The sequence below is a fragment of the Tachypleus tridentatus genome, chromosome 7 (genome assembly GCF_004210375.1).
Source record: "Tachypleus tridentatus isolate NWPU-2018 chromosome 7, ASM421037v1, whole genome shotgun sequence".
Lineage (NCBI taxonomy): Eukaryota > Metazoa > Arthropoda > Merostomata > Xiphosura > Limulidae > Tachypleus > Tachypleus tridentatus.
The window spans coordinates 171,578,852-171,594,239 of NC_134831.1; the positions used below are offsets into that span (position 1 = coordinate 171,578,852).

Sequence of the window (15,388 nt, forward strand, 5' to 3'; positions counted from 1 at the left end):
TTATGTGTTATCGTAAAAACCACAATAATAAAATTTAAACAATTTAAATTTAAAATTCCGTTAAGCTTAACATTAATTATGCAAGGTATTATGGTAAGGTGTGTCATTAAACAAACTTTCCTTATACAGTTTAAACACTTTCGTTATGCCTAATGATGCAAGGGATTGTTTTTAATGTATTGTTATATGACCTCAATAATACAGATCAAAAACATCTGTTAGGCCTAATGATACAAAAAAATCGTTAAAGTATCTCAAGATATCATTATAACATACTTCTTTTAGGCCTAATGACGGAAGGTATACCGGTGAGATAAGGTTTTCTGCGTATCATTAATTCATTATATGTAACTACAATAAGACAGCTTAAATATTTCCATTAGGCCTAATGATGCAAAATAATCTGAAACAAGAGCGTATCTTTGTGTCGTTATAACACAGTTCTATTAGGCCTATTGGTGAAAGTATCGTGAAGAGAGTAGTTTCACGTATCGTTTTATAACCACAATAAGATAGCTTAAACGTTTCAATTAGGCCTAATGATACGAGCTATTCATCATGGTATCGTGTGACTACATTAACACAGTTTAAAAAGTTTAGGAATACGCCCGTAGAAAACATTAAAAATTCAAGATAAGAATTTTCTTTCAAAATAAAACCTTAATTCGATTATTTTCTCACAACAAAATTTAAATGTGTTGTTTTTGTGCTTGTTGGTAGAATTTTTCTAGAGATTATCGGTGACTATCTCAGTGTCCATAATTTTGAAATGATAGAATAGGAGAAAGAAATTAGGCAATACCAGTTTACCGCGAACTCTTGGACTACACTAATCGGATAGTGGGATTTGACTGTCACCCTTATAGCCCATCCACGGTACCCCAAGTATGGCCCATTGTCCGGCGTACTAATCAGTATGTCGCAATTTTTCGGGGGGTATACAATACTTAGAAAATAGTAAATTAAATAAATTATTCATTAACAGTCTGTACAGTTTGGTTACCATGAGAAGGATACGGTTTAAGATGCTTTAGATTCTCTAAAAAGGCTCACAACAAACTTTCGATCAATCGATTGCCAGTATAGGCTTTACGTACACAGGGATCCTTTACTTACAGAGTCACGTTGCCATGGTGTTCACAGCAGTTTCGAAAAGCAGTAATCCGGAACAAAGTTTCTCTTAGGTCCTGCATTGTTGTATTCCATAAGTATATTTTTAAATACAGATTAAAATACCCTGAATAAAACAACAAAACAAACTCATTAACACGTATTTTGGTTCCAATATCCGGTATAAACGTTCAAAACTTCGACAGATGTGTTGTTTGTAGACAAAAATAGTGAAATGTATTCTATACCCAAACAACGTTTCCTACAGATGTTTAATTGGTTGAATTCCTACCGCAGTTTTAGCTGTAAAAATATAAATAGTTTCGTTTGGTTTATTTAGATTGGTTTATTTCCGAAACAGCGAATATTGTGGATGGATCTGTAGGAAGTTGATCGAATACATAACTCAACTCATCTTGTAAAGGTTTTTTTAGGTTTATCCACGAAGGAGAGATTTGAAACATGTTTTGTATTAACTCTGATGAAACAGGGAACAAAAATGAAGCTGGAAGTTAGTGGATCATAATAATACCTAATTACTCTGTATTCAACCTGCTATAGTTACTACAGTCTTCAAGTCCAACAAAATACGAGGGGCTTACTTGATGGGAATCTGTTATTTCCTGGTCTAATACTTCCATAAAAATGAATCTTTAAAAGCAGGTATATTAGGCAATACATAATTTGTTCATGTTTTATACTAACACATATAGTACTCAAATATTCATATTGAATAGTTACGTGAACGCTACGAAATTTCTATTTATATACGTACGTTACACTAGTAATGTTGAATATTTGTGCTGTTACCAAGTCATGTTTAATATTTACATACACGTTACACAAGTCATGTTTAATACTTACACATAAGTTCAAAAGTCATATTTAATATTTACACGAAATATATTATAAACAAAATATATATGGAGTCACTATAGCAATCTTTTAGCTTTTGACAACGTGCCAAACAAAAGCTTAGCTGATAAAATACTGTAAGTGGTTGAGGAAACACAATGTAATAAGTGGACTGTAGGATGATGTTGGATTACTCAAAACAAAAGGTTGTTATTGACAGAGTCCAATGAAACTGGACATCTGTTACTAGCAGAGTGGTCACAGAAGTCAGAGCTTTGACCTTAGGCTTATCATCCTTACACTAATGGCACTAATAATTGGCAAATTAATAAAGATTTCTAGTGTCATCGAACTCTGGTATTTCTGACTGTATGTAAAATGTTACCTAGCAACTTGGATTGATTGGTTAGTTGAAGATCTATTACAGTGGGTGTAAGGTGATACAAATACATCAGCATATCTTCAACCGCATGTTTACTGTATAAGGTACCTGGACATAGTGAGGAGTAGGTCATTGGATTAGTTCTCTGTCATTGGACTCCTTCTCTGTTATTGGACTAGTTCTTTGCCATTGAATTAGTTCTCTGTCAATAGATTAGTACTCTGTTACAGGACTAAACATATGCCATTGGACTAATTCTCTGTTACTGGACTAGTTCTATATCATTGGACCAGTTCTCTTACCTTGGACTAGTTATATTTCATTAGAATAGTTCTCTGTCATTAGACTAATTCTCTGTTATTAGACTAGTTATCTGTCATTGGAAGAGTTCTCTGTCATTAGATTAGTACTCTGTCACTGGACTAGTTATATGCCATTTGACTAATTCTCTATTACTCGACTAGTTCTCTGTCATTGAAATAGTTCTCTCTCATTAGACTAGTTCTCTGTCATTGGATTAGTTCTCTCTTATTAGACTAGTTCTCTGTCAGAGAAATAGAGAATTAGTCCAATGACAGAGAACTAGTCCAATGACCTTAATCCTGACACACAACCCTCCTCTTTTGAGTTGTGTGTCAGAATTAAGGTCATTGATTTTTTATGTTGTATTCTCAAGATAATAAGAGAAGAAGTCATTAGTTTAAAACTTAAGAAACTCAAACTAAACTTAGCTAAAGAGAGTTTTATTTTTGTAACACACTGAATAACTTGTTGTTAGGGCATGAAATCCATCACAGGTAACCAAAACATCTCACAGTGTTACTCCTCTTCAAAAAACTAGCACTAAATCAAAGGTCATCTAAGGAATCTTTTTTCTAGTAATTTCAACGATGGAAGCACCTACAATAATCAATACAATCGATGCTATAACACCTGTACAGACGAAAAAGGTTCGCAACATAAATATTAAGATAAAAGAACATCACATACCCGTCACATTTACGAACACAACACAAAGCATTAACGCCAAATTAACATTAGCGACTTTAAAATATCATGTAATGAGAACAACATTAATAGAAGAAAAAAAAGAAGTATTAATTATCTGCAAATTAAAAAAAGTCGTAGGTGTCGCTTTATATGTCTACTAGATTGGAAAAAATAATGATCGCGCATTATTTTACATGATAAACGACAGTTACCTGATGATGGCCATATGAATAGTCCAAACGTTGTAATAAAGGCAAATCAAGTTGAAAATAAATATTTTACTTGAAAAATGTATCTCTGGATGAAATAGCTCATTGTTGTCTTTATTATGTTATAAACATTATGAACAGAGATCCATTGTTTAGCTTTACGCTACGAAAAAACAAACAAGTTTGTTTGTTTTGAGTTTCGCGCAAAGCTACTCGAGGCCTATCTGCGCTAGCCGTCCCTAATTGAGAAGTGTTACACTAGAGGAAAGGCAGCTAGTTATCACCATCCACCGCCAATTCTTGGGCTACTCTTTTATCAACGAATATTGGGATTAACCGTCACATTATAACGACCCCACAGCTGAAAGGGTGAGCACGTTTAACGCGACGGAGATACGAAACCCGCGACCCTCAGATTACGAGTCGCACGCCTAAACACGCTTGGCCATGCCGGGCCAAAGAAACAATTCTATTATGATAAACTATTAAGAAAACTGATGGCTTCTCAGAATAACTTGTATAACTAGGTTCAAAGAATAACGTGAAATAAATAATAATTACCTAAATAAATTATTTGGATGTTTCTTTTTTTCTAAATATAATAAATGTAAAATAAGAATTTAAATTCAAAATAAACCTATCAGTATTTCAATTACGTAACCTTTATTTTTAGTGTCGCCGTCTATTACCATAAATTGTTATTCCTTATTTCTTTCTATATAAACCTATAAATATTATTCTTATTTTCTGTATTGTTCTTTATATCAGAAAAACTTACTTGGACCAGCTGTTGTACTATCTTCAAACAATTTCCTTCGGTCTGGTTCTTGCAAGAAAGATGAGAAAACGTAATGTAACGTATAGCTTAAATAAAAATATTTACATAGAAACCTAAATTATCATTAATTTTGTTGGAAAACATTGATTCGATAACATCAATGTAAACAGTGTTTACAGGAGTGTCGTTGCTGTACTTAATATTGTTAGATATTTTAGTACTAGCCTACATAATGGACTATGTATCGCTACTTCCGTCGCGAGGGAATCGAATCTTGGATTTCAGTATTTTAAATTTCAGAATCCTACAGAACTGAAAATTAGTTAAATGTAGCTCGATCTTCCTTGAAAAGTTAACACCAGGTTTTAGCCTGAAGGTTAGATGTCAGTAACCAGTGTCTTTTCTGTGAAATATTATTTTAAATCATGCATTTAATTTTTTAAAGAACTTCGAGTTACAGTTTTAAACGAAAGAGGGGAACACTTTAGATAATGTATAATCGAAGATAAGGATAACAAATGGTGTTCTAAAAAAAAGATATAATATATTTAAAGCATATCCTATATATTCCAACTTTGTTGTCTCTCCTTCAGTACTTCAGTGAGGTGTTTAAGAGTTTATAACACTAAAATTCCTATTTCGATCCTCGCAACAGGCATAACACTGATACCCTATCGTGAAACTTTGTTTTCAACAAGAAACAACAGATTTGCAACGCTAAAACGGGGGATTCGATTGCCCTCGATGGACGCAGCAGAGAGCCCAATGTGGCTTTGCAATAAAAAAAAACACACACACACACAAGAAACAGATTTTTTATGCTAACAACTGTTGTCAGTACTTGAATTTAAAATCACACTTTTAAATTTTTTTATATATAAATGTATTTATTAACATAAAATCCAACATTCAGAAACAACAAAAGAAATTTCGTATCCTTGTTGCTAAACCAATCAAAACTCACTAATCGTACCTGTCAGAACGTAATGACTAGTAGTGCCCTCTGTTGAGCACATTGAAATAGAAGGATTTTCTGCATGCCCCAAGAAAGGTATAAATGACATAATATCATCACAGTTGACACAAACGATGTTAACTTGTTAACAGTTTATATCCGGTTTTTCAGAAATTTTACACTAAACAGTTAGTATAAATACAGAAACACATTAGTAAGGGGTTTTACGTAATTATAAATCATATCCCTCATTTAGACCCATAGCTTTACCAAACCAGATTATTTATATAAACAGAAGAGTCATACTTATATATAAAAAACATGATTACAAAAGCCTTCAAGGGAGCTCTGAAGTTTCCAGTAAAGAATGTTAAAATATCAGGCAATTTTAAGCGCTATTAAAAGTCACTATGCTCACCCATAGATGGCGCTTCCATATCCACTCCAAACTTGGAATCCGCTTGGAATGAAAACGTGGCTTTGAATCCTTGCGATGGAAAATGACTACGACTTTGAAACAGGATATATAGATTTGGCCCAGTAGAGACAATCTCCTTAAATGTGTTGGAGTTACAAAGCTCTCCAATCACAGGGTCCTTAGGGCTATCACCGTCGTGAATTTCTATCTTATCGGGGTTGTTCAAGCAACTGCAATCAATACAAGACGCTTGTAAATTTTGAGAATGATATTCCAAGTAGAAAAACAAATAGATGTGAAAATGATAGCCAGAAAGATAGACAGACAGATAAGTGAACAGAGACATAAGAGTATTAGTGTATAGGAGAGCCGAACCCTTACATTTTAAGAAGAAAAACTACAAGTTTACTAAATCTAAGTGACAATAAAAAAATGTATTTTTTACATGCTTTACAACCATAAATAAAAACTTATAAATCTTATTAAAACGCCATCTGTCTTTAAAATGCTGCATTTCTCCACTTTTTTCTATTCTTATAAATCTTATACAGCGAAATTGGATTCGGAATTTGCCGAAAGACATTACAATTGACTCATATTTGTTATCCTTTTTATAGAAATATGGCTTCTCTATTACCTCAAATCATTTGACTGGAGACGAACTTGCTCAAATATGATTTTAACACTTTCGTTCTGTTTCCCCATAAACTGGTAGCTACAGTCCACATTTTTAGGGTAGGTGCTCGGGTACTGTGGAGAAAAAAGCGCCCTCTACTTTGGTTAATTCTCCCACTAACAAATCTGTAGTCACACGTATTTTCGCTTACTAGTTCTCCAGATGTCTTAAATAGAGCTGAAAATAAAAAATAAATATTTTTATTTTAGTGCTCAAAGAATTCAGACAATATTATTAAACAACCTTCTGATAACCTTTTATCATTTGATTGGTCGTTATTTGATGCAATCCAAATTTGATTGGTTATTATTTTTTGCAAACTCAAACTCAAGCCTAGATTTGCGAAAACCTCAGATTTGATTGGTTAATATTTGTGACAAGCGTAGATTTGATTAGCTATTATTTTGAGAAAACAAATTTAATTAGTTATTATTATAACGACCTAACTATGGTTGGTTGTTATTTCTGAAAAGCTTTTCTTTGATTAATTACTACTTACATATATTAAATCTAGATTTTATTAGTTATATTTCGCTAGCCTAGATTTAATCCTTTGAAACTTCTGACAATTCCAGATTATTCTTTCTGCTTTTCGGAGATATCTCTTGTTCTTAAATTCAAAACTAGTTAACACCACCCAAGTCACACCTAGATCAACAACACAGTCAACAACAAACAAACGAAAATAAATTTCAAGAAACATCAAACTACAAAACATTACACTGCTGCATATAATATATTCCCGATATCAGAGAAAAAAAAACACGAACATTTGGAAAACATTTTTAACAAAACACAACATTCCAGTAAACACCAAATTTATTCGAAAACCAGGTACAAAACTAAAGTCCATATTACGTAAAAACTATAGGCTAGAAGAATGACAGCTATCAATAGAACTCACCGCTAAGTCGATTTGTAACAATCGACTGTCACTTTAAAAGAGAATAAAGTTAGACACAACTCCACCTCTTATCGTGTATATGGGGGAGAACAATATAGATAATATATCACACAGAATTTGTTTCGTTACAAATATTTAGGCATCATAATAAAGAAAACTTTAAAACCTGTATGTTTAGTAACATTAGAGAAAAATATAGAAATATTGAAGTTATATTTAATAATTTGTTGTCGTTTTATAATATTTTGTATTTCGCTTTTTCTTAGCCTATACTTATACATCAACGAAATAAACGTTCTTGTATAGCCTAATATATACATGGAAAACACGGCAAAAAAAAAACAGTTTACTCAAATTAACTCGGACAAATATTTTTTGAAACATGTAGAACGTCCGAAGTACATCGCGCAAATCAAAAGGGGTTAAAAGACACCTATGAAACTCCAAACAATAACGAAATATAGTTCTGACACACGCAGGCCTATCATGGTCAGGTGGTTAGGACGTTCGACTCACCGTCACACAAAACATGCTCGCCCTTTCAGTCGTAGGGGCGTTATATAGTGCGGTCAATACCACTATTTGTTGGTAAAAGAGTTGTTGGCGGTGGGTGGCGATGACTAGCTGCATTCCCTCTTGTCTTACACTGCTAAATTAGGAACGGCTAGCGCAAATAGGTCTCGTGAAACTTTGCGTGAAACTAAGAAACAAATCTGTACTAATTAACAACCTAACATCTAAATGCATCGTACCCTACAATTCCGTACCCGTTTATACTCTCGTCCCTAAGGCATGTGCTTAGCAACGGTCATTTGCAAACTCTCTCTTTGTTAACGTAAAGATGACCTAAGAAGGTCGAAACGTTGTTCTGTACTTTATTTTCAATAGACGTTTTAATACCCATACCAGCTGTCTTGAGAATACGTTTTAACTTCAGTTTGGTTTCTTATCATCACGAAAAGTTTCTAGTCACTCAAGGTGACACTTAAGACAGTTTTTTTTTTTAATTGAATAAGGTGTTCCGGTATAAAGTTGAAATTAACACCTGCAGCGAAGTTTACACTTTTTGTTATAAAAAAAATGGTCGTTAAGCTGATAATGTTCAAATTCAGGTTTCGACACCCGCGATAACAAGAGTGCAACTTTGTTCTTTACAATAAACGGTCATAAGAGCCTGAAGTACCTGAGAAACCAAAGTGTTGTTTCAGAGTCGATCAATAGGTGGTGCCACAGTACATTTATTATAAATTTGCTGGGGATTGCGGGAATATATATATATATATTCTACTATAATCTGATTGGAGCTTATCTGCCTCTTAACTTCCTCTGGATCTTTATGTTTGGACCTCTTAAACACAGTTTAATCGACTAGCTATTTTTCTTTCGAAGTTCACAAATTTCATAGTTCTAGTGCTGACTAAATAAAGAGCAGTCAGTGAGGATGGCCACTAGGGGTGCTGATGGAATATCTCCAATTTCTTCTTTCGTTACTTGGTGTAAACATACAGTCTCTGTACTTTCAACCGTTACTGGCATATTTAATACAAAAACACTAACCGATAAAACATTAATCATACAATTACATTAGCCATTTGATTGATTGATTTTTCACACATCGTTTATCACACTTTCATACGGTCACTCAAGTAGAGTTTTTGAATGGATGTAACCTGTTGGTAGCCGTCCCTAATTTAGCAGTATAAGACTAGAGGGAAGGCAGCTGGTCATCACTACCGATCGCTAACTCTTAGGCTACTCTTTTACCAACGAATAGTTGGGTTGACCCCCCCTGAAAGGGTGAGCATGTTTGGTGTGACGGGAATTCGAACCCACGACCCTCGGATTAAAAGTCGATCGCTCTAACCACCTGGCCATGCCTAGCCTACTCAAATTGAGTAGACAGGAATAAGTTTATTCTTATTAACTCACAATATTTGTATTACCACTGACATATTTCGTAAAAACAAACAATATTATGAAACCATTCGTGGCGCACTTCTGGTAGTGTATATATATATATATATATATATATATTTACAGCACATTAAAATGCATTATCATATCTAAAATATGACAGCCATTTATACCTGTGATATCCCGAATTTTTACTTATCTATCACAGAGAAAGCTATCAGCCGGCATCACCCGTCGCCAACTCTTTACTAGTAAACAGAGGGATTGGCCGTCATAGTATAAAGCTTATAAACCTGAAAAAGGGAGCATGTTCGGCGATGGGTTTTGATCCCGCGACCCACAGTACACTTAGTAAGCCACTTACATTTTTTGATAAACCGGAAAGTGCCTCGAAAACCTGTGTTGTTTCCATGGCGCCAATCTGTGTGGAATTCAAAAACCAAGGCGTTTCCAGAGGAATAGTGGGTCTGTTGGATGTCTGACAGCTTCCCACAGAGGAAGGTGTTGTGGGTGGTATTCTGGTTTATTAGAGGCTCTTTTAAATGTAGGTAGAGCTTTACATAATCCCCAAACTTACACCTGTAACAGAAAATCTTTTTAAATGTAAGTAGAGCTTTATATAATCTTCAAACTTAAAAAATGATAATATGAAAACTGACACTATAGTAAGGGTTAATTAATAGATCTGCTGTTAAATCACATAAAATATATCTGTAGAAATTGTGGACTATAGCAACGACTGAATTTTATTTAGAGAATCAATAGAAAGGAGAAAATACAGTTCAAAAGCGTTTTTAATGGACCACATAAGTCTAGTTGGTTTCGGACAAGGTTTCTAGCTAATAACGCAATCTTCACGTGATGAAGTTTTGAGATAAGGGCAGAACTTTTAACCTGTTCAGTGCCGTAGACGAGATAATTCGTCCAAGCCGATCGGTAACACAGACGAGTTAATTTGTTCTCAATAATACCTAACTTCAACGCTAGATGCCAGCACTATACATGTATTTGACCTACTTACAAATTGTTTCACTTTCGATCCAAAATGGCGTCATGAAAAAGTTACAAAATGAAGAAGCATTAGAGTTGTAGTGTAGCAGCTGAAATACTTGGCAGTCAACAGGTTAAGTTTTTCTGGTTTGAATTTTAAACAAAGCTACACGAGAGCTATCTGACATGGCCGTTCGTAATTTAGCAACTATTGGGCTACTCTATTACCAACAAATATTGGGATTGACCACTACATATAACGTTTTTATGGATGAAAACGTAACTATGTTTAGAAGGAAATGGATCTGAACCCGTGAATTTTACAACCCTCTAAAAAAATCTGTATATATATTTTAGTGAAATTAAATAAATACATTTAAATGAAGCTAAATAAGTAAAAAAAAAATATATGAGGAAGGACTGAGTTAGAAACAGTAAATACAAACCTCTGATTTATTATATTATAACCATTATTTTTTAAAAGCCAAAACAAAACACATTAAAATTAATATATATATATAGCCGTTAAATCAAAGACGCAATTGATTTGATGACACAAAATCAAATAAAAAACTTAACCTAACTCCAAAATTAAATAAACCATTAGCATCTAACAAGAAATACACTCTCACTCAAATGTTTCACGCCTAAGTTCAAGTAATCTTCGCCAGGTGGTAGTTTAGTTAAACTGTTGATGATAATTCAGAAGAAAGGGATAGTTTATATATTAATCTTATTTAGTTTGTAACAACATCTGAAATGCCTTTAGATTAAATAGATGAGCTAATATAGAAAGTACACCTAATATTCACACGCCTAAAGCTTAAGAAAAATGTCTTTCACTTACTGTCCCCCGCTGAGACATCAGTAATTCCGTAAGGGGATTTGCCCTCCTGAGAAATGAGAAACATAATTCTTGCTTTATTCATTCAGCATATCCATTCTTTTAGTCACTTCACAATTTCACACTACTTTTCCCCCTGGAAAAATTTCTGTGGACGCCCATTACAAGACTATGGAGTTACAACGTTCAAATCCGGGGGATTGATTCACCGCGGCGGACACAGAAGATAGCGCGATAGAACTTTACTACAAAATAAACGAACCACAGAAAGCAACGCTTAGCTGTGTGGTTTATAACGGATATCAGTCTCTATTCTATCTTGGCACGTGCTCTTCTTTCTTTAGTGACAACACTAAAATCACGTGTCGGTAATAAAACTGTAATTCAATATTCATTTTAAAAGAAGATTTTTTTTTTAATTATGGAAACGCGCGAGTGCTAAACGCTAGTCCTGAGTTCTGTTGCGTTATTAGACACTGGAATATATCTTATGCTACCCTCGTTTGTAGATGTAGCTTTACATGCACAACGAGAGGAGATTATATTCTTAAGATGTTCTTGTAGAAAGTTACAGTACACGTTCTTAGAAACCGATTAATGCTGGAAATCGAATGTGCCACGTGGAGACAATTTAAAAACATGTAAAGTTCCACCAAGATGGAAAGAGTACATTGTGTGTATGTATAATATGGAAACATCTAACAGCCAATAAAAAAGAAAAGAACAATTACTACCGTTTTACTACAGAATGTTCCAGAAACAGTCCTACTTGTTATCTATGAATTTATCTCTTGCTAAAAAATTTACAGTCAGTTAGTTGTCTTCTTGTAGCAAACACCAACAGAACAGATTTATTTCATCTTGAAACTGCATTATTCAAACAATGTTTCATTTCCATCCCAGCAGGTCGCGCTAAGTTAATTTAAGAACTACAATGCTAAAATATGGGTTTTGATTACTTGTGTTGAACAGAGCACAGATAACCAGTTATGAAACTTTAAACCAATAACTTTATATTGATATTTTTCGTTCTTTTACGCATTCTGCATTCTTTTAACTGTTCAAATAGATATAATATGAATTTGGTTATCCATCGCTTTAAGTGTGTACTAAAACATGGTGCACTGTTTAGGCTTTTAACCTGTCCCCTTTGTTTTTGTGCAAAGTAAAACCCCTTTTGGTCCTCCTAAACTTTGTGAGTAATTGACAAACCAAGATGTATTAAAATAACATTGATTATAAAACGTGTTGGTCGTTTGTCAATCGCTCTGCTTATCGAAAAGTCCGTGTTTTGCGTCGCGATATTATTGACGAACTTCCGCACTTTCTTCCGTGAGTACGTTATAAAAGTTACAATCAATACTGTTTTTATTTTGGTAGACTGGATGCTATCTCTCTGTTCAGTAGGTCAAAATTAGGGATAGTTATATCGGAACCCTAAAGGTTTCTGCTGATTCAATCTATGATGTGTATAAGGTGCCTTTTAAGTTAAAAGTATAAAACACTACATTCTTCCTTTCTGTTTTTCTAAACCCTCCGCCCAAGCCTGATAACTCAATAGAATATCGAATACCACACACCTCTGTATCTTTTTCTTTTAATTTCCCACCCCAGCCAGATGGTTTAATGGTTTGGAGGCTTTTAACATGTTCCTAAAAATTTGAAAACCTCGAGAAATGTTTTTTAAGGTCAAGTTAATATTTTAGGCTTAAACAGGTAGCTATAATATATGTTAACAGGTGTTTTTTTTTATTTAAAATTGTACTTGTTTTGAGCAACTGGGCATGACCTAGTGTTTAGTACAGCGGCGTGCAGATTGGAGGCTCGATCCCAAGTATCATGACGCCCTTTTAGTTGGATATGCTTTAGAAATGACAGTTTTGTTACCAAGACAACCAGGGAAGGCCCTTGTGACGACAGATGTTCCCGACTGGCCGTTCTCTCTCAGATCAGAAATCACCATTTTTACTAACATTGTCGTTAGGCTATGCTTGTATAATTAATTTCTAAAACATCAGTTTAAAAGTTTAGATTACGTTCACTAGCCATTCCTAATTTTGAAGTGATAGACTAGAGGTAAAGCAGCTAGTCAACAGCACCTACCATCAATTCTCGAGCTTCTCTAATTGAATAGTGTAATTTTATCGTTGATTTTACAAAGCAGCCTAAGCCCCAAAATGTAGAGCAAAAGTTTGTGGTAACGGGAGGTAAACCTAAAAAATTTACAGTCTAATATGCAAACATTTAGGTCATTCTTGGGCTACTCTTTTACTAATGAATAGTGCGATTGACAGCAACTTTATATTGTCCCCTCGGCTGAAAGGGTTAGCATGTTTGGTTAGGGGGATTCGAGTTTGCGACCTTAAGTTTGCTAAATTTAGAACGGCTATCGTAGATAGTCTCTGGCTTTGCGCGAAATTCGAACCAAATAATCTTTATTTGTCGTAAAAATCGAAACTACTTAATGAACTTTATATGATCTACTCACCACAGGTATTGAAATCTAACTTTTAATATTATAACCCCTCAAATTTGCTGCTGAGCCACAAGAGGGAATAATGGAAAAGACTGGAACTAAATAATCCTTATGATGGAGCTGGACAAAAAATATTGAAAGTAATTGATCAAATGGAGCATAATTAAGTGGAAATAATTGAAATTTTATACGAGAGAAAAATCAAATATCCATTTTTGAGGTCGATTTTTAATTATGTCTGCCGAGATACCACTCCACAATAACATAACATTTTTGTTACCTTCCTTCCCAGAATAGCATTGAAATTCTACCCTGTAGCTAAGAATATACTTACCCTGTATTGGTCTAAGTTATTCTAAGTTAATCTAATGACAAGAATTCTTGATAACAAATAAATATCTTCAATGATTTCACACTGACTCTAGGTTAGTTTGGCCCAGGTCAAACTCTTCGAAGACGATGTTAATGATGTAATTTTCTCCTGAGATGAAGGTGTATAGGAGACATCTAATGTTATCCTCGTAGGAGACAGGCCAATTTGGTGACGTGAAAATACCGTAATCCTTCCCAAACGTACTGTCAAATACAATGCACTTGCAATCTGTCGGTAAAAATACAGTCATAAGTATCAAAATACAAAAACCACAGAGGACATGTTAGTTATAGCTAATACTTCATATTGCTGGTTATATTCGATTAAAGATTAGCACAAGAGCTAAGCTATTCAAAATAAATAAAATAGAATAACAACATCGTTGTTAACCTGAAGATGTCATGAGGAGGTCAAAAGTTGTTCTCTACTTTATTTTAATAAAAGTTTTGATACCCATACCGGCCATCTTGAGATACATATTTACTTCAAGTAAGTTTCTAGTCATCACAAATATAAGGTTCCATTTATCGATAGTCTAGCTAAATAACGGATAATTATTATAAACCTCTGAAAAAAAACCAAAACTTCTCACTTCATTTTATCACAATAAGACACTGCTTGTTTTGTTTACCAGAATGAGATAGTGTGAATTTTATTTTATCATAATAAAGTTCTCAGTTAATAAGATAATACACTGCGCATTTTGTTTTACCACAATAAAACACTCCGCATTTTATTTTACCACAAAGAGACACTGTGCATTTTGTTTTATTATAATGCTTTCGGTACCTCTTGTTTCGTCTTCTTAATGAACCTCTATTAACCTTCTACACACGTGCGATCTCTGGAATGTAATGCCCTTTATTGCGTGATATTACTCACTTTCAGTTCATGCCCTGTGAGTACAGTATTTTTCGTAATAAATTCTTCGAAACAGGCTACGAAGGAGCCAAATTCCTTGGTAATTCTTTCCCACATCTTGTCTTTTTTTATAGTATAAACCAAATTGTTTATGGGTTTATTATTTTCATGTCATAGAATTTTTACTGACATAAACATTCACAAATCGATTAATCTCACTAATTACTGCTAAGAAATGAAAGTTATAGAAACAACTCGGTTAATTAAAAGTTGTTTGGTTTAGAGCAGAGCCACGTTGGGCTACCTGCAGGGAATTAACCTCCAGATTTAACGTTGTTATTCTGTAAACTTATCCCTGTCCCACCGGAGAACATGCTCTAACCCTAACGGTCAAATCTCACTATTTGGTCAGTTGATAATGAATGCTGTTGATCAGCTACCTTCCCCCTGATCTTTCACTGCTAAATTATGAACGTATAGAACAGATAACTTTCGTGTAGCTTTGCGCAAAATTCAAAAACCAAACCAGTCTGATATCGTCAAGTATAGAAAACTGTTCCATTCTGTAGTTTTAAAATTAAGTTATTTCTAGTGAACCACTTAATTATCACCCACAAAACCTAATACACATGAACAATATTTCATTTTATAAA

At 34.0% G+C, this 15,388-nt stretch overlaps 1 pseudogene across 1 annotated transcript in view; it reads right to left on the reverse strand.

The window, feature by feature from the left end:
- The window catches only part of LOC143257224 (suppressor of lurcher protein 1-like), an 88,934-nt pseudogene that overhangs the window by 24,958 nt on the left and 48,588 nt on the right, over window positions 1-15,388 (reverse strand). The window contains exons 4-8 of the transcript XR_013031738.1: window positions 13,922-14,102; window positions 9,556-9,770; window positions 6,335-6,550; window positions 5,698-5,927; window positions 4,325-4,372 (exon numbers count right to left, since the gene is read on the reverse strand). The product of XR_013031738.1 is annotated as a suppressor of lurcher protein 1-like (transcript). The remainder of the gene's footprint in view (window positions 1-4,324; window positions 4,373-5,697; window positions 5,928-6,334; window positions 6,551-9,555; window positions 9,771-13,921; window positions 14,103-15,388) is intronic.